General features: G+C 39.0%; 1 protein-coding gene across 1 annotated transcript in view; it reads left to right on the top strand.

Annotated features, from left to right (window-relative positions):
• Nucleotides 1-19,272, top strand: part of LOC102265933 (olfactory receptor 5G9-like) — a 62,945-nt gene that overhangs the window by 6,325 nt on the left and 37,348 nt on the right.

Genomic DNA, 19,272 nt, shown 5'->3' with positions numbered 1-19,272 from the left:
GCCAGCAAATTTGGAAAACTCACAGCAGTGGCCACAGGACTGAAAAAGTCAGTTTTCATTCCAATCCCAAAGAAAGGCAATGCCAAAGAATGCTCAGACTACCACACAATTGCACTCATCTCACACGCCAGTAAAGTAATGCTCAAAATTCTCCAAGCCAGGCTTCAGCAATATATGAACCGTGAACTTCCAGATGTTCAAGCTGGTTTTAGAAAAGGCAGAGGAACCAGAGATCAAATTGCCAACATCCACTGGATCATCAAAAAAGCAAGAGAGCTCCAGAAAAACATCTATTTCTGCTTTATTGACTATGCCAAAGCCTTTGACTGTGTGGATCACAATAAACTGTGGAAAATTCTGAAAGAGATGGGAGTACCAGACCACCTGATCTGCTTCTTGAGAAATCTGTATGCAGGTCAGGAAGAAACAGTTAGAACTGGGCATGGAAGAACAGACTGGTTCCAAATAGGAAAAGGAGCACATCAAGGCTGTATATTGTCACCCTGCTTATTTAACTTATATGCAGAGAACATCATGAGAAACGCTGGGCTGGAAGAAGCACAAACTGGAATCAAAAATGCCGGGAGAAATATCAATAACCTCAGATATGCAGATGACACCACCCTTATGGCAGAAAGTGAAGAGGAACTCAAAAGCCTCTTGATGAAGGTGAAAGTGGAGAGTGAAAAAGCTGGCTTAAAGCTCAACATTCAGAAAACAAAGATCATGGCATCTCGTCCCACACTTCATGGGAAATAGATGGGGAAACAGTGGAAACAGTGTCAGACTATTTTTCTGGGCTTCAAAATCACTGCAGACGGTGACTGCAGCCATGAAATTTAAAGACACTTACTCCTTGGAAGGAAAGTTAGGACCAACCTAGATAGCATATTCAAAAGCAGAGACATTACTTTGCCAACAAAGGTCCATCTAGTCAAGGCTATGGTTTTTCCAGTGGTTACATATGGATGTGAGAGTTGGACTGTGAAGAAAGCTGAGCGCCGAAGAATTGATGCTTTTGAACTGTGGTGTTTGAGAAGACTCTTGGGAGTCCCTTGGACTGCAAGAAGATCCAACCAGTCCATTCTGAAGGAGTTCAGCCCTGGGATTTCTTTGGAAGGACTGATGCTAAAGCTGAAACTCCAGTACTTTGGCCACCTCATGCGAAGAGTTGACTCATTGTTAAAGACTCTGATGCTAGGAGGGATTGGGGGCAGGAGGAGAAGGGGACGACAGAGGATGAGATGGCTGGATGGCATCACCGACTCAATGGACGTGAGTCCGAGTGAACTCCGGGAGTTGGTGATGGACAGGGAGGCCTGGAGTGCTGCGGTTCACGGGATCGCAAAGAGTCACACATGACTGAGCGACTGAACTGAACTGAATATTCCATTGTGTATGTGTACAACAGCTTTCCTATCCATTCATCTGCTGATGGACATCTGGGTTGCTTCCATGTCCTGGCTATTATAAACAGTGCTGCGATGAACATTGGGGTACACGTGTCTCTTTCAGTTCTGGTTTCCTCGGTGTGTATGCCCAGCAGTAGCACTGCTGGGTCATATGGCAGCTCAATTTCCAGTTTTTAAAGGAATCTCCACACTGTTCTCCATAGTGCCTGCACTAGTTTGCATTCCCACCAACAGTGTAAGAGGGTTCCCTTTTCTCCACACCCTCTCCAGCATTTATTGCTTGTAGACTTTTGGATCGCAGCCATTCTGACTGGCATGAAATGGTACCTCATTGTGGTTTTGATTTGCATTTCTCTGATAATGAGTAATATTGAGCATCTTTTCATGTGTTTGTTAGCCATCTGTATGTCTTCTTTGGAAAAATGTCTGTTTAGTTCCTTGGCCTTAAAAATATACAAGCAACTCCTACAGCTCAATTCCAGAAAAATAAAAGACCCAATCAAGAAGTGAAAACAGATTTTAGAGCAATGGTAAAATAATTAGGAAAAATGTACAAAACTGTTGACACTCAATACATCACAAATATTCATTTACCATAAATTTTATTCTTATGCATATATAGAGTGATTTTTAACTTTCATAAAGTATTTTCTGGATTATATTTAACTACATTTGACCTCATTTTTACCCCATTTTGCATGTGAGAAAAGTTATGTCTTGAATAGATTTCACAGCCACTAATCAGCAAGGACAGTATCATTATGAGTCCACTACTCATTTTACTATCACAGCAGCTGCTATAAAACTTTAGGACATATTGCAAATTAATTTTTGTTGTTGTTCAGTTGCTCAGTAGTGTCCATCTCTTTGCGACCCCATGGACTTCAGCACACCAGGCTCCCCTGTCCTTCGTCATCTCCTGGAGCTTGCTCAAACTCAAGTCCGTTGAGTTGGTGATGCCATCCAACCATCTCATCCTTTGTTGTCCCCTTCTCCTGCCTTCAATGTTTCCCAGCCTCAGGGTCTTTTCTAATGAGTTGGCTCTTTGCATCAGGTGGCCAAAGTATTGGAGCTTCAGTTTCAACATCAGTCCTTTCATTGAATATTCAGGGCTAATTTCCTTTAGGATTGACTGGTTTGATCTCCTTGCGGTCCAAAAGGACTCTCAAGAGTCTTTTCCAACACCACAGTTCAAAAGCATCAACTCTTCAGTGCTCAGCGTTCTTTATGGTCCAACTCTCACATCCATACATGACTACTGGGAAAACCATAGGTTAGACTATATGGACCTTTGTTGGCAAAGTGATGTCTCTGCTTTTTTAATACACTGTCTAGGTTTGTCTTAACTTCTCTTCCAAGAAGCAAGCATCTTTTAATCTCATGGCTACAGTCACCATCTTCAGTGATTCTGGAACCCAAGAATATAAAATCTGTTACTGTTTCCATTGTTTCCCCATCTATTTGCCATGAAGTTTTGGGACCGGATGCCATGATCTTCATTTTTTGAATGTTGAGTTTTAAGCCAGCTTTTTCACTCTCCTCTTTCACCTTCCATCAAGAGGCTCTTTAGTTCCTCTTTACTTTCTGCCATAAGGACAGAAAGTAAACATCTGCATATCTGAGGTTATTTATATTTCTCCCAGCAATCTTGATTCCAGTTTGAGCTTCCTCCAGCCCAGCATTTCACATTGATGCACTCTGCATATAAGTTAAATAAGCAGGGTGACAGTATACAGCCTTGATGTACTCCTTTCCCAATTTGGAACCAGTCTGTTGTTTCATGTCCAGTTCTAACTGTTGTTTCTTGACCTGCATACAGGTTTCATAGGAGTCAGGTAAGGTGATCTGGTATTCTCATCTCTTTAAGAATTTTCCACAATTTGTTGTGATCCACACAGTCAAAGGCTTTAGTGTAGTCAATGAAGCAGCAGTAGATGTTTTTCTGGAACTCTCTTGCTTTTTCTATAACCCAATGGATGTTGGCAATTTGATCTCTGGTTCCCCTGACTTTTCTAAGTCCAGCTCGAACTGGGAGTTCTTGGTTCACATACAGCTGAAGCCTAGCTTGGAGAATTTTCAGCATTACTTTGCTAGCATATGGAATGAGTGCAATCGTGTGGTAATTTAAACATTCTTTGACACTACCCTTTCTGGGATTGAAATGAAAACTGGTCTTTCCACTCCTGTGACCACTGCTGAGTTTTCCAAATTTGCTGGCATATTGAGTCTAGCACTTTAACAGCATCATCTTTTAGAATATGAAGTAGCTCAGCTGGAATTCCATCACCTCCACTAGCTTTATTCATAGTGATGGCCCACTTGACTTCACACTCCAAGATGTCTGGCTCTAGGTGAGAGATCACACCATCATGGTGATCTGGTTTATTAAGATCTTTTTTGTACAGTTCTTCTGTGTATTCTTGCCACCTCTTAATATCTTCTGCTTGTTAGGCACATACCATTTCTGTCTTTTATTGTGCCCATTTTGCTTGATAGGTTTCCTTGGTATCTCTAATTTTCTTGAGATCTCTAGTCTTTCCCATTCTATTGTTTTCCTCAATTTCTTTACATTGTTCATTTAAGGGGGCTTTCTTACCTCTCTTTGCTATTCTTTGGAATTCTGCATTCAAATGGGTATATCTTTCCTTTTCTCCTTTGCCTTTCACTTCTCTTCTTTTCTCAGCTATTTGTAAGGCCTCCTCAGACAACCATTTTGCCTTTTTGCACTTCTTTTTCTTGGGGATGATTTTGATCACCACCTTCTGTAGTGTTACAAACCTCTGCTCATAGTTTTGCATGTACTCTATCAGATCTAATTCCTTGAATCTATTTGTCACTTCCACTGTATAATCGTAAGGGATTCAATTTAGGCCATACCCAAATGGCCTAGTGGTTTTCCCTACTTTCTTCAAGTTAAGCCTGAATTTGGCAATAAGGAGCTCATGATCTGAGCCACAGTCCGCTCCCACTCTTATTTTTGCTGACTGTATAGAGCTTCTCCATCTCCAGCTGCAAAGAATATAATCAATCTGATTTTGGTGTTGACCATCTGGTGATGCCCATGTGTAGAGATGTCTCTTGTGCTGTTGGAAGAGAGTGTTTGCTATGACCAGTACATTGTCTTGGAAAAATTCTGTTAGTGTTTGCTCTGCTTCATTTTGTACCCCAAGGCCAAACTTGCCTGTTACTCCAGGTATCTCTTGACTTCCTACTTTTGCATTCTACTCCCCTATAATGCAAATTCATAGGATCAAGGAAACTGGTGATCACTCCTGTACTCCAAAAACCACACTGCTCTAAACCCCAAACTCCTTACATCCAAAAATACTTACTCTGTGTGAGGTACTGGAAAAAACCCTGGCTAGTTCTGGCTGTGAGACATCTAGTTATGGTACAAGTAAGGTCACCTTTATATCACATGTTGTCCTCAACCTGAAAATATGAAGTCAGATACCAGGTTTCATTGACATGTCAGATGAGATGTACTAGGAATTTAAACTCTTAATTGCTCAGAAGCAGTAACACAGAAAAGGAAGTTTCTTGCTTTGCTTCTGGGTGCCTTTCTACTTGTTGCAACTTCAAGAGTTTCATAGAGTCTTGGATGATATCGGGTACTAAGGAAAGGCTGCTGAAGAGCATGACAGGATAGAGATTGTGAGGCTTTCCTAGTAGCTCAGATGGTAAAGAATCTGCCTGCATGCAGGAGACCCAGGTTCAATCCCTGGGTTGAGAAGATCCCCTGGAGATGGGAATGGCAACCCACTCCAGTATTCTTGACTATAGAATTCCATGGACAGAGGAGCCTGGTGGGCTACAGTCCATGGGTCGCAAAGATAGGACATAACTGAGCCACTAACACACACATGATCTAACAGGTCAGGGGATGACAGTTAAGGGATTGTACTAGGAGGCACCATTCTTTTATTCAACAAATGTTTATTTAAAGCCATCTAGTTGAGTCAACTGCATTGTGACACTTTCATGACCTGCTTCTCTACTCAAAACTTATGGAATGAGTCGTTATTATTGGCAATTTGGATTGTTTTCATGCGGAGGGGGGATGAACAGACAAACATCCTTGCCTGTGTGTAATATAAGTTATAACAGGGAAAAATTATCTTTAATGTACTAGATCCATTATCCATATGTTAGAAAGTGTTAAGTATTGTGAGGGAGCTATGTTCAGCTTAATAGGGAGTATTTAGAGGCAGGAGAAGGAAAGTTGCAGTATTTAATTGGGTAATAGGATTGTCAGATATTTATACTCAGGTTCACATTCTGGCTTAAAGCTAAAAAGCAGATCTTTTAGATTAAAAAAAATTCTATTTGCAGAGAATGACTCAGATCATTATCCCACCAAATAGGTAAATATTTCTTTCCCTTTAGGGATGGAATATGTAAGAAACCATGAAAAACCTTAGCATTATTGACAAATATGTGCTACTGGGGTGGTCTACTGACCCAGATATCCAGATCATGCTCTTTGTTCTCTTCTTGGGGATTTACCTCCTGACCCTGATGGGGAACCTGATGATCCTGGTGATCAGGGCTGATCCTCACCTGCACACACCCATGTACTTCTTCCTTGGTCTTTCAAGGTCCACTCTCTTAGCAAATTTGAAATATACTATGCCGCTAAGTTGCTTCAGTCGTGTCCAACTCTGTGCGACCCCAGAGACGGCAGCCCACCAGGCTTCCCCGTCCCTGGGATTCTCCAGGCAAGAACACTGGAGTGGGTTACCATTTCCTTCTCCAATGCATGAAAGTGAAAAGTGAAAGTGAAGTTGCTCAGTCATGTCCAACTCTTAGCGACCCTATGGACTGCAGCCTACCAGGCTCCTCCATCCATGGGATTTTCCAGGCAAGAGTACTGGAGTGGGGTGCCATTTCTCAAATGCTACTATCTCTATTTTTTTGGATAAAGATAGGCCGAGCACCAAAGACAATGTACTGGTCATAGCAAACACCCTCTTCCAACAACACAAGAGACATCTCTACACATGGGCATCACCAGATGATCAACACCAAAATCAGATTGATTATATTCTTTGCAGCTGGAGATGGAGAAGCTCTATACAGTCAGCAAAAATAAGAGTGGGAGCGGACTGTGGCTCAGATCATGAGCTCCTTATTGCCAAATTCAGGCTTAACTTGAAGAAAGTAGGGAAAACCACTAGGCCATTTGGGTATGGCCTAAATTGAATCCCTTACGATTATACAGTGGAAGTGACAAATAGATTCAAGGAATTAGATCTGATCTGATCAGATCAGATCAGTCGCTCAGTCGTGTCTGACTCTTTGCAACCCCATGAACTGCAGCACACCAGGCCTCCCTGTCCATCACCAACTCCTGAAGTTCACTCAGACTCAGGTCCATCGAGTCAGTGATGCCATCCAGCCATCTCATCCTCTGTCATCCCCTTTGCCTCCTGCCCCGAATCGCTCCCAGCATCAGAGTCTTTTCCAATGAGTCAACTCTTCGCATGAGGTGGCCAAAGTACTGGAGTTTCAGCTTTAGCATCATTCCTTCCAAAGAAATCCCAGGGCTGATCTCCTTCAGAATGGACTGGTTGGATCTCCTTGCAGTCCAAGGGACTCTCAAGAGTCTTCTCCAACACCACAGTTCAAAAGCATCGATTCTTCAGCACTCAGCCTTCTTCACAGTCCAACTCTCACATCCATACATGATCACAGGAAAAACCATAGCCTTGACTAGACGAACCTTTGTTGGCAAAGTAATGTCTCTGCTTTTGAACATGCTGTCTAGGTTGGTCCTAACTTTCCTTCCAAGGAGTAAGTGTCTTTTAATTTCATGGCTGCAGTCACCATCTGCAGTGATTTTGGAGCCCAGAAAAATAAAGTCTGACACTGTGTCCCCATCTATTTCCCATGAAGTGATGGGACCAGATGCCATGATCTTCGTTTTCTGAATGTTGAGCTTTAAGCCAGCTTTTTCACTCTCCACTTTCACCTTCATCAAGAGGCTTTTGAGTTCCTCTTCATTTTCTGCCATAAGGGTGGTGTCATCTGCATATCTGAGGTTATTGATATTTCTCCTGGCAATCTTGATTCCAGCTTGTGCTTCTTCCAGCCCAGAGTTTCTCATGATGTTCTTTGCATATAAGTTAAATAAACAGGGTGACAATAAACAGCCTTGACGTACTCCTTTTCCTATTTGGAACCAGTCTGTTGTTCCATGTCCAGTTCTAACTGTTGCTTCCTGACCTGCATACAAATTTCTCAAGAGGCAGATCAGGTGGTCTGGTATTCCCATCTCTTTCAGAATTTTCCAGTTTATTGTGATCCACATAATCAAAGGCTTTGGCATAGTCAATAAAGCAGAAATAGATGTTTTTATGGAACTCTCTTGCTTTTTCCATGATCCAGTGGATGTTGGCAATTTGATCTCTGGTTCCTCTGCCTTTTCTAAAACCAGCTTGAACATCAGGAAGTTCATGGTTCACATATTGCTGAAGCCTGGCTTGGAGAATTTTGAGCATTACTTTACTAGCGTGTGAGATGAGTGCAATTGTGCGGTAGTTTGAGCATTCTTTGGCATTGCCTTTCTTTGGGATTGGAATGAAAACTGACCTTTTCCAGTCCTGTGGCCACTGCTGAGTTTTCCAAATTTGCTGGCAGAGTACATGAAAAACTATGAGCAGAGGTTTGTAACACTGTACAGGAAGCGGTGATCAAAATCATCCCCAAGAAAAAGAACTGCAAAAAGGCAAAATGGTTGTCTGAGGAGGCCTTACAAATAGCTGAGAAAAGAAGAGAAGTGAAAGGCAAAGGAGAAAAGGAAAGATATACCCATTTGAATGCAAAATTCAATGTTACATGACAGCCTGGATGGCAGGGGGGTCTGGGAGAGAATAGATACCTGTATATGTATTGCTCAGTCCCTTTGCTATTCACCTGAAACTATTACAGCATTGTTAATTGGCTATACTCCAATATAAAATAAAAAGTTTAAAAAAAAAGAAATAAAGGTAAGATTAAATTCTTCCCAGAAAAACAAAAGAAGAAATAGAAAACCTTAACAGACCAATATAAATAAAGAGATTAGCAGAAAGATAAAATAACCACATTTTTAAAATGTGTAATAGAAGTGAATAGACATTCCCCATAGAGAATATACAAATGGTCAACAGGCATATAAAAAGTGCTAAAAATAGGTAATCATCAGGGAAATGCAAACTAAAAACAATTACATACCACCTCAAACCTATTAAAATGGCTATTATACAAACAAACAAAAGATAGAGTGTTATCAAGGATCTGGAGAAATTAGAAGCTTCTACTGTTGGTGGAAATGTAAATTGGTACAGCAGCTATGGGAAACAGATTCCTCTAAAAACTAGAAATAGAACTACCATATCATTCGACAATCCCACTTGTGGGTATGCAGCCAAAAGAACTGAATGCAGGGTGTCAAAGTGATGTTTGTACATCCATGTTCACTGCACCATTATTCACAGTAGCTAAAATGTGAAAGCAGATAAAGTGCTGACTGATAGATGAAAGGGTAAGCCAAATGTGGTAAGTACATATAATGGAATGTTATTGAGTCTTTAAAAAGAAGGTGTTCCTGTCATATGCAACAACATGGATAAACCTGGAGGACATTATAAAAAGATAAGCTCCACAGCAGAATAAATATTGCATGATTCCACTTATGTGAGCTATCTAAAATAGTCAACCTCATAGAAACAGGGAGTAGAATGATGGTTTCCAGAGGCTGGGAGAAGGATATGGAGGGTGGATGTTCAACAGATATAAAGTTTCAGTTTTGTAAGATAATTAAGTTCTGGAGATCTTCCGTACAAAATCGTGCTGATACTCAACAACGTTGTATTGTACAATTAAAATTTTGTTAAAGAAAGTACATATTATTTGTATTCTTAACATAATAAAAAATAATAATTTAAAAAGCAGAGTTTAATTAATTTAAATTTAATTTAAATCTATTAAATTTGAAATTTAATGATCTCACAAAGATTATAGTAAATTTGGACTCTATCAACTGATATATACAAAATAAAAAGTGGAAGAAGAAATAGATTTCCCTGGCAGTCCAGTGGTCAAGACTCCACACTTCCACTGCTGGCAGCATGGATTCTATCCCTGGGTGGGAAACTAAGATCCCGCATGCCTTGCAATGCAACCAAAAAAAAAAAAAGAAAGGAAAGAGAGATAAAACAGTTGAAAGTTAAAGTATTACTTGCTCAGTCATGTCTGACTCTTTGCAACCCCACGGTTGCAAAGTAGTTGCAAAGTAGTCTGAGAGGCTCCTGTGTCCACGAAATTCTCCAGGCAAGAATACTGGAGTGGGCTGCCATTTCCTTCCCCAGGGGATCCTTACAACCCAGGGATTGAACTTGAGTCTTCTGCATTGCGGGCAGATTCTTTACCATCTGAGCCGCCAGGAAAGCCCATTGGCATGTATAAATAATAAATAAATATGTACACCTGAAAAAAATAAAAGAGAAAATATCCAAACCTATTACAGTCCTCATTCCTCTACTTGATCATATAGACAAAATTAATATCTATGGCTTCCTTCTCTACTGTTTTATTATTCCTCTGTCCTCAGTCAGAACCTAATTAGTGCTCTTAACCTAGTAAAGTTACTATTTATGAAAAGCCCGAGTTCTAAATATTCAGCCCCCCCCATTTTTATTTTTTTTTGGTGGTAGTAGTGTGCCATTGTTTTCTATTAACTTAATCTACTATTTGGCATTGAAAGACTAAGAGAAAACCCAGAGCCTTCTCTGTGTTCCAGATCTAGTCTTCCTTGATATCATTTGGTAGCAGCCATCCAATTTCCCCTTCATAATCAGGATCAATCACTCCAGCCAGTTGAGTAAGCTCTTTTTTGTCTGTTGGCTCAGAGGCAAAAGAAGCCCAAAATGGCCAGGTAGCTATCTTACCTTCCCCTTCATAGGAACCATTGTTTTTAACCTGTTTTAAGCATTTCTCCTCAAGGATTAAGATATGAAAACCAGGAGAGTACATACATACAATAACCCAGGATGGGTTATTTTATGTAATAATGAAAGGAACACTTCCACCCTTTTATTCCCAGGCTTCTTTATGTGGGAGATAACAATGGCACCCCACTCCAGTACTCTTGCCTGGGGAATCCCATGGATGGAGGAGCCTGGTGGGCTGCAGTCCATGGGGTCGCTAAAAGTCGGTCATGACTGAGAGACTTCACTTTCACTTTCATGCACTGGAGAAGGAAATGGCAACCCACTCCAGTGTTCTTGCCTGGAGAATCCCAGGGACGGGGGAGCCTGGTGGGCTGCCGTCTATGGGGTGGCACAGAGTCGGACACTACTGAAGTGACTTAGCAGCAGCAGCATATTAATGATATCTGATTCAAGAAAAATATTGCATCCTATAATACTAAATTCCATCCTTTCAGGAAGTTACCTCTCAATTGTGCCACAGCTGAGTCTTCAGTAAGCCTGTCCCATCTTTCAGATATCCAAGCCACTTCTGGCTGGTGGGGCACATGGTAAGCATAATTAAATTCATGGGCATGAGTTTGCTTATTTTTTTTAGGGAGACCATTTAAGATCTACTTTCTCACTAACTTTAATACAGTATTGCTGACTGCTTTCAATATGTTGTACATTATATTTCCAGAACTTACTTATCTTACAACTGGAAGTTTGTACCCTTTGATCAACATCTCATTTCTCTTACCACCTGGCACCTGGAAATCACCATTCAACTCTATTTCTATAAATTCAGTTTTTTTATATCTCAAATATAAGTGAATTAATACAGTATTTGTCTTTTCTTGTCTGACTTATTTCACTTAGAATAATGCCGTCATGGTTCATCCATGTTGTTGCAAAAGGTAGGATTTCCTTCTTCTCTATGGCTGAGTAATAGTCTATTATATATCATATATAACAGACTATTCTATACACAACATATTCACATATACCACTGTTTCATTATCTTTTCATCTATCAATGGACACTTAGGTTGCAACTGTGTCTTGGTTTTGTAAGTAATGCTGCAAAGAACATTTCTTTGAACTATCTCCTCAATATATCTCTTTGGCATAGTAATTTAATTTCCTTTGGGTATTATCCAGAGGTGGGATTATTAGTTTCCAATTTATGGTACCTGTATTTTTAGTTTTTAGAAGCACATTAATACTGTTTTCCATAGTGGCTATACCAATTTACATTCCCAAGAACAGTACATAAGTATTCTTTCTCCACATCCTCACCAGCTTTAATTATTTTTTAATTAAGTATATTTAATTTACAGTGTTTCAGAGGAACAGCAAAGTGATACATTTATATACATACATACACATACATGGGGCTGCACCCCTTGTTTTGGGCAGACATAGCCCAGCCTTTAAGTTGGGCTTCCCTGGTGACTCAGATGATAAAGAATCTGCCTGCAGTGCAAGAGACCTGGGTTCAATCCCTAGGTCAGGAAGATCCCTGGAGAAGGAAATGGCTACCCATTCCCGTATTCTTGCCTGGAGAATTCTATGGACACAAGAGCCTGGCAGGCTATAGTCCATGGGGTCACAAAGAGTTGAACATGACTGAGTGACTGACACATACATACACATATATGGGCTTTCCTGGTGGTGCAGTGGTAAAGAATCCACCTGCCAATGCAGAAGACACAAGAGATAATGGGTCTGATCCCTGGGTTGGGAAGATTCTCTGGAGAAGAAAATGGCAATCCACTGTAGTACTCTTGCCTGGAGAATCCCCATAGACAGAGGAGTCTGGAGGGCTACAGTCCATGGGGTTGCAAGGTTGCAAAGAGTCAGACATGACTGAAGTGACTGAGCACGCATGCATAGTACTACTATGTACTATAGCAGTACTGTATATGGTAGTGTATCTGTTATATCCCAAATTCTCAATTTAACTTTCCCCCTCACTTTCCTCTCTGGCAACCATAAGTTTGTTTTCTATATTTGTGAGTCTATTTCTGTATTTTTTAATTAATTAATCTATTTATTTTAATTGGAGGCTAATTACTTTACAATATTGTTTGTATTGTAGTGGTTTTTGCCATACACTGACATGAATCAGCCATTGATGTACATGTGTCCCCCATTCTGAACCCCTCCTCCCACCTCCCTACGCATCCCATCCCTTAGGTTGTCCCAGTGCATCAGCTTTGAGTGCCCTGTTTCATGCATCAAACCTGGTTTCTGTTTCAGTAATACACATGTTTCAGTGCTATTCTCTTTCCCACCCTGTACAGAGTCAAAAAGTCTTTTTTAGATCTGTGTCCTCACATATCAACAATATCTTTCTGAATTCCATTTCTACTGTCTGACTGTCTGACTTATAATAGGCACCAGTTTCATCCACCTTTAGTGTAATCAAATTGTTCTTTTCAATGCTGCTGCTGATCCATCCATGTGCTGACCCCATAGACGGCAGCCCACCAGGCTATTAGGCAAGAACACTGGAGTGGGTTGCCATTTCCTTCCAGTGCATAAAAAGAATGAAACAATGCCATTACAACCTTATCCTTTCGATGGACATCTAGTCCCATCAGCAAACAGACTGCAAGGATAAGAAAGTGTGTATCATTTGTATCACTTTTTAGATTCACACAATACAATTATTTTTTTCTGTCTGACTTACTTCACTTAGGTAATAATCTCTAGATCCATCCATGACTGTAAATGGCATTGTCATGTCTAATATTCTGCTTATGTAGTCCCATGGACTGTTCAGTCATGTCCAATTCTTTGCAGTCCCATGGACTGTAGCCCACACAGGCTCCTCTGCCCATGGAATTTTTCAGGGAGGAATACTGGAGTGGGTTACCATTTCCTACTCCAGGGAATCTTCCCAGCCTAGCAATCAAACCTGCATCTCTCACACCTCCTGCAGGTGGGTTCTTTACCACTAGCACCACCTGGGAAGCTTATACATACAGTTTTAGGCATATATATATACACACACACACACACAGATATACATATATATATAGATAGATACAGATACATATATATCACATATTTACCCATTCATCTGTTGATGGATATGTATGTTGCTTCCATGTCTTGGCTATTATAAATATTGCTGCTGCTGTGAACACTGAGGTATATATCTTTTTGAAGTAGAGTTTTCATATTTTCTGGATGTATGCCCAGGAGTGGAATAGCAGGATCATATGGTAACTCTATTTTTAATTTTTTAAGGAGACTCCATACTGTTCTGAGGGTTCCCTTTTCTCCACACCTTCCCCAGAATTTATTTGCAGACGTTTTAATGATGGCCATTTTGACCAGTGTGGGGGTGATATCTCATTGTGATATCTCTGCAAAGTCACCTGAGCGATTTCCAGAAGAAGCCATTCAATGGGTGGTGTCAGACCAGTAGCACTCTATTACAGACATGCAAGAGATGCCAAGGAAGCCACTCATGAGAGGTGCTGAGCTGAGCACTGCTGAAACCAGGCGCTACATAAGCCATTCGAGTTAGTGAAGCAGGCCCTGTATAAGTTATATGCACTGAATGAGCCTGGCATTTCAGAAGTCATGAGAGCTGCAGGAGCCCCGTGATGCAGAAGACACGTACTGCAGGAGCCTGCCTAGGGGAGTTCACCAGAACCAGAAGAGAACCTCTTTCTTTACCACTATCCCTCTACTGCCCTCTACTGACAAAGTTAAAATCATGTCAGCTGACAAGGGAAATATATTCACAGATTCCAGCTCTGTTATCACAGATCAGGCAAGGCAAGGTAGATTTGGAGCTAAGGAGCAATAAATTGATAGCTGGTACAGTCAATTTGGGAGGTTGACATCCTTACATTGTTGTACTTTCCAACCCATGAACATGAATAACACACCATTCATCTAGTTCCTTAATTTCTCTAACAATGTGTTATAGTGTTCTGTATAGAGATAGTGAACATCTTTTTATTAGATCTATATTTAGGTGTTTGTTGGTGCTATTATAAAACTGAATTTTTATTTCATTTTCCAATAGTTTCTTTTTCATAAAAATGCAACTTCAGTTCAATCAGTTCAGTCACTCAGTCATGTCCAACTCTTTGTGACCCCATGGACTGCAGCGTGCCAGGCTTTCCTGTCCATCACCAACTCCTGGAGTTTGCTCAAACTCATTTCTATCGAGTTGGTGACACCATTCAACCATCTCATCCTCTGTTGTCCCCTTCTCCTCCTGCCTTCAATCTTTCCCAGCATCAGGGTCTTTCCCAAGGAGTCAGTTCTTCACATCAGGTGACCAAAATATTGGAGTTTCAGCTTCAGCATCAGTCTTTCCAATGAATATTCAGGACTGATTTCCTTTAGGATTGACTGGTTTGATCTCTTTGCAGTCCAAGGGACTCTCAAGAGTCTTCTCCAACACCACAGTTTAAAAGCATCAGCTCTTCGGTGCTCAGCGTTCTTTATGGTCCAACTCTCACATCCATACATGACTACTGGAAAAACCATAGCTTTAGCTATACAGGCCTTTGTTGGCAAAGTAATGTCTTTGTTATTTAATATATTGTCTAAGTTTGCCATAGTTTTTCTTCCAAGGTTTCTTATTTATAAAAATACAATACAATTTAATTTTCATATATTGACCCTGTATGTGGTAAATTTCCTAAATTCACTTGTTAATTATAATAGTTTATCTGTAGATTCTTTTGATCTTTGCATATAATATCACATAATTTTCAAATAATAGCCATTTATCTTATTATTTCCATTCCTTAGAACTTTTATTCTTTTCCTTGCCTATTGCATTGTCTGGTGTCTCTAGTGTAAAGTTTAAGCTGTATAGTGGGTATTCATGTCTCATTTCAAGCCTATGGGGAAAAGTTTTTAATATTTTACCATTAAGTATGCTTGTTGCAGGTTTTGTGAACACTGTATCAGAGTGAAAAAGTTCCCTTCTCCCTTTTATGTTTAGTTTTCTGACAAGTTTTAAACATGAAAGGGTGATAAATCTGATTAAACAATTTTTCTATATCTATTGAAATTCATATGATTTGTTTTCCTTTATCCTGTTAAGTAGTGAATTTATACTGATCAATTTTTAAGATGTTAAAGCAATGATACATACTATAAATAAATTCAAGTTGTTTCGATTGAATTATAATTTCTCTACATTTACTGAGTTATATTTGTTAATACTTTGTTCAGGAATTTTACATCTAAGATCATGAAAGAGATTGGCCTGTAACATTCGTTTATTGCAATGATTTTGTCAGTTTCAGTGTCAAGATTATATTAGGCTTGTAAAACAAGTTGGGAAGTGTTTTTTCAGTCTCCAAAAGAGTTTATATAACATTGGTGTCACTGTTTCTTTAATGTTTAGAATATATACTGGTAAAGCAATTGGACCTGGAGCTTTCATTATGGAAAGATATTTAACTTTAACAATTTTTGATTAGGGATAAGAAATGATTCTGATACAGAAATTATAATGAGTTTTAGAAAAATACAAATCTACCCCCTTTTGTATTTTAGTGAAATTCAGATCATCAAAAACAAAAAGACTTTAAAATTAGCCTGAAAGAAAAGATTTATATTCTACAAAGAAACAACAATTTGACTCTCATCAAATCAGTGAAGCCAAAAAAGGTGGAGTACTACCCTCAAAATGCTGAGAAAAAAATAACTATGACTTATAATTGCATAATCAGTACAGTCTTAATTCAACAATAAGTATAAGATTAGCTTTTTCAGACAAATAAATGCTATAAAAGTTCACTCTCACTTTTAAAGGTTGAATTTTGCCTCCAAAATAGGTTTGCTGAAGTTCTAACACCCAGCACCTCACACCTTCTTTGGAAATAAGATCTTTACAGAGATAATCAAGTTAAAATGAGTTCACTAGGATGGGTTCTAGTCCTATATTACTGATATTTTATAAAAGGGTGCAATTTGGACACAGAAATAGACATACAGAAAATAAAAATGACAAGACACACAGGGAGTAAATGACCACGTGACTGGATTAATGCACCTACAAGGAACGCCAAGGATTGCCTCTCCAAAAGAAAAAAAAAAACACCTAGAAGCTAGAAGAAGCAAGAAAGAATTCTTGTCTAGAACTGTCGGAGAACATAGCTCTCCTGACATCCAGCCTCCAGAACCATGGGAATAAACTGTGTTTTAAGCCGCCTGATTTCCAGTGATTTGTTACAGAAATTCTTGAAAACTAATACACTGAAGTAGCTTCTAAGGGATTTCATCAGTTTTTCATTCATTTACAAAATAGTTATTAAGTTATTATATTCCAGGCACTGCTGTAAGTGCTACAGATACAGTCATGAATAAAATAGATAAAATCTATCTTCATAGATTAATAATTTAATGAGAGGAGACAGACAATAAACAAGCAAATAACATCGTGTAACATGTGACACAATATTGAATGCTGTGGAGAAATCTAAAGGAGGACAAATATGACAGTATGCTAAAACTTTAATGTTTTTCATAGGTGATCATAGAAGTCCTCTCCAATAAGGTGACATTTGAGCAGAAGTAAGGGGGCAAAAAAGGAGTTAGTCAGCCATATGGCTATCTGGGAAAAGAGCACTATGCACAGAGCAAACAGCAAGCACAGTCATAAAATGGAATGTGTTTTGTATATTCAAAGAACAGCAATAAGACTAGAGCTACTGGAGAGAAAATAGAATGGGGAGTGTGGGAAAAGATGAGGTCCTAGAGATATCTAGGCCGCATCACAAAGATCTTGAGGCCACACTAAGCATTTGGTTTTTATGCTGAGTGATAAGGAATATCTCCTAAAAAGAAGGAAAATAAATCTAAAAGGAAGATCTAAAGTACAATTAGGAATAATAAGCAAAGAAGTTAATAACCATGTGGGTGAGGCAGGGTTCTATTTTTTTACCCCAATCCATTCTTCCCTTATCCCATGGTTCTATAGTTTTAGCTGTACACATGGTTACCCAGCTAGAAACTAAATTCCATAGTCCTCCTTATAACTAGGTGTGTTGGGGGTTCTCAAGATCACTCCCAAGGTTTAGTGATTTACTAAGAGGACTCACAGAATCCAGCACATAGTTGTATTAAGATACAAAATAAAATCATCAGCAAAAGGAAAAGGTGCCTGGGGCAACGTCCAGAGAAAATGAAGTACCAGATTCCAAAATTCCTCTCCCAGTAGAGGCTCATGTGTGTACATGCTAAGTCACTTACAGGACACACTTATTTCCCAACCAAGGTGTTGTGACTGCATATGTGAAATGTTGCCGGCCAGAATAGCTCATTAGAGGCTCAGTGCCCACAGTTTTATATTGGAGGCTGGTTATGTGGGCACCCCTAGTATAACATACATATAATTCTACACTCAAAAATAGAAAGCATCTGTTGAACATAAACAATAGTATTTGTAGAAACAATTAAGGCATAATGAAACACTCTTATCAGTTGAAGAATGGTAGGAACCATCTTGAAGTCATCAGCCAGAGCCAATGTTACAAGTAGGCTTTTCCAAAGATAGCAGTTGTCTTACATCATACACAAAAATTAACTCAAAATGCCTTGAATATATGACCAGAAATCACACAACTCCTAGAAGGAAGCAGGCAATAAGCTCATTGACATCACTCTTGGCAATGTTTTCTTGGACCTGACTCCAAAGGCAATGGCAACAAAAGCAAAAATAAACCAGTGAAACAACATAAAACAAAAACATTTATGCACAGTGAAGAAACAACCAACAAAATAAAAAGGTGATCTACTGAATGAGGGAGATATTTGCAAACTGTATTGCCAATAGGGGTTAAAATTCAAATATAAATAAAGAACTTATACAGCTCAAAAAACAACTTTTAAAAATATGGACAGAGGATCTGAATAGATATCTTTCCAAAGAAGACATAAAGATGGCCAACAGGCATATGAAAAGATCTTAACATCATTAATCATAAGGGAAATTAAAATCAAAACCAAAGAGCTATCACTTCACACCTGTCAGAATGGCTATTTTCAAAGAAATGCCAAGTCCTGGCAAGCATGTGGAGAAAAGGGAACCCTCATGCACTACTGATGGAAATGTAAACTGGTACAGCCACTAAAGAAAACACTATGAAGATTCCAAAGTGAATTAAATATAGAACTACCATAAGACCCAATAATTCTACTTCTGAGTATTTATGTAAAGGAAAAAACCACTAATTCAAAAAGAAATATGCATCTTTTTGCTCATTGCAGCATTATTTATAATAGCCAAGATATGGAAGCAACCTAAATATCCACTGATAGATAGGGAAGATGTGAGATTAGATAGAAAGATAATGGAATATTACTCAGATATTTAAAAAAATGAAATTTTGCCAGCTGGGACAATGTAGATGTACGTCGGGGCTATTAAGTGACGTGAAATGCTCCAATCATCTAACATCACTGTGATACCAAAACCAGACAAAAAAATCACAAAACAGAAAAATATAGGCCAATATCACTAATGAACATAGATATAATAGTCATCAAGTATAAGCAAATTGAATTCAACATCATTAAAAGGATCATACATCATAATCAACTGAGATTCATTTCAGAGAAAAAGATGCTTCAGTATTTGCAGTCAAGGTTAAATAGCACATCAACAAATTGAAGAATAAACATCATATGATCATCTCAATTGACACAGAAGAAGCTTTGACAAAATTCAACATTCATTTATGATAAAAACTTACAACAACTAAGAAAGTTAGACATGAAGTATATCAACATAATAAAGGCCATATATGACAAGCCCACAACTGATATTACAATAAATGGTGAAAAGCTAAAAGCTTTCCTCTAAGATCAGGAACAAGACAAGGATATCCACTCTTACTACTTTTATTCAACATAGTATTGGAA

Source organism: Bos mutus, chromosome 5 (assembly GCF_027580195.1).
Source record: "Bos mutus isolate GX-2022 chromosome 5, NWIPB_WYAK_1.1, whole genome shotgun sequence".
Lineage (NCBI taxonomy): Eukaryota > Metazoa > Chordata > Mammalia > Artiodactyla > Bovidae > Bos > Bos mutus.
This window is presented reverse-complemented; position numbering and strand designations above follow the sequence as displayed.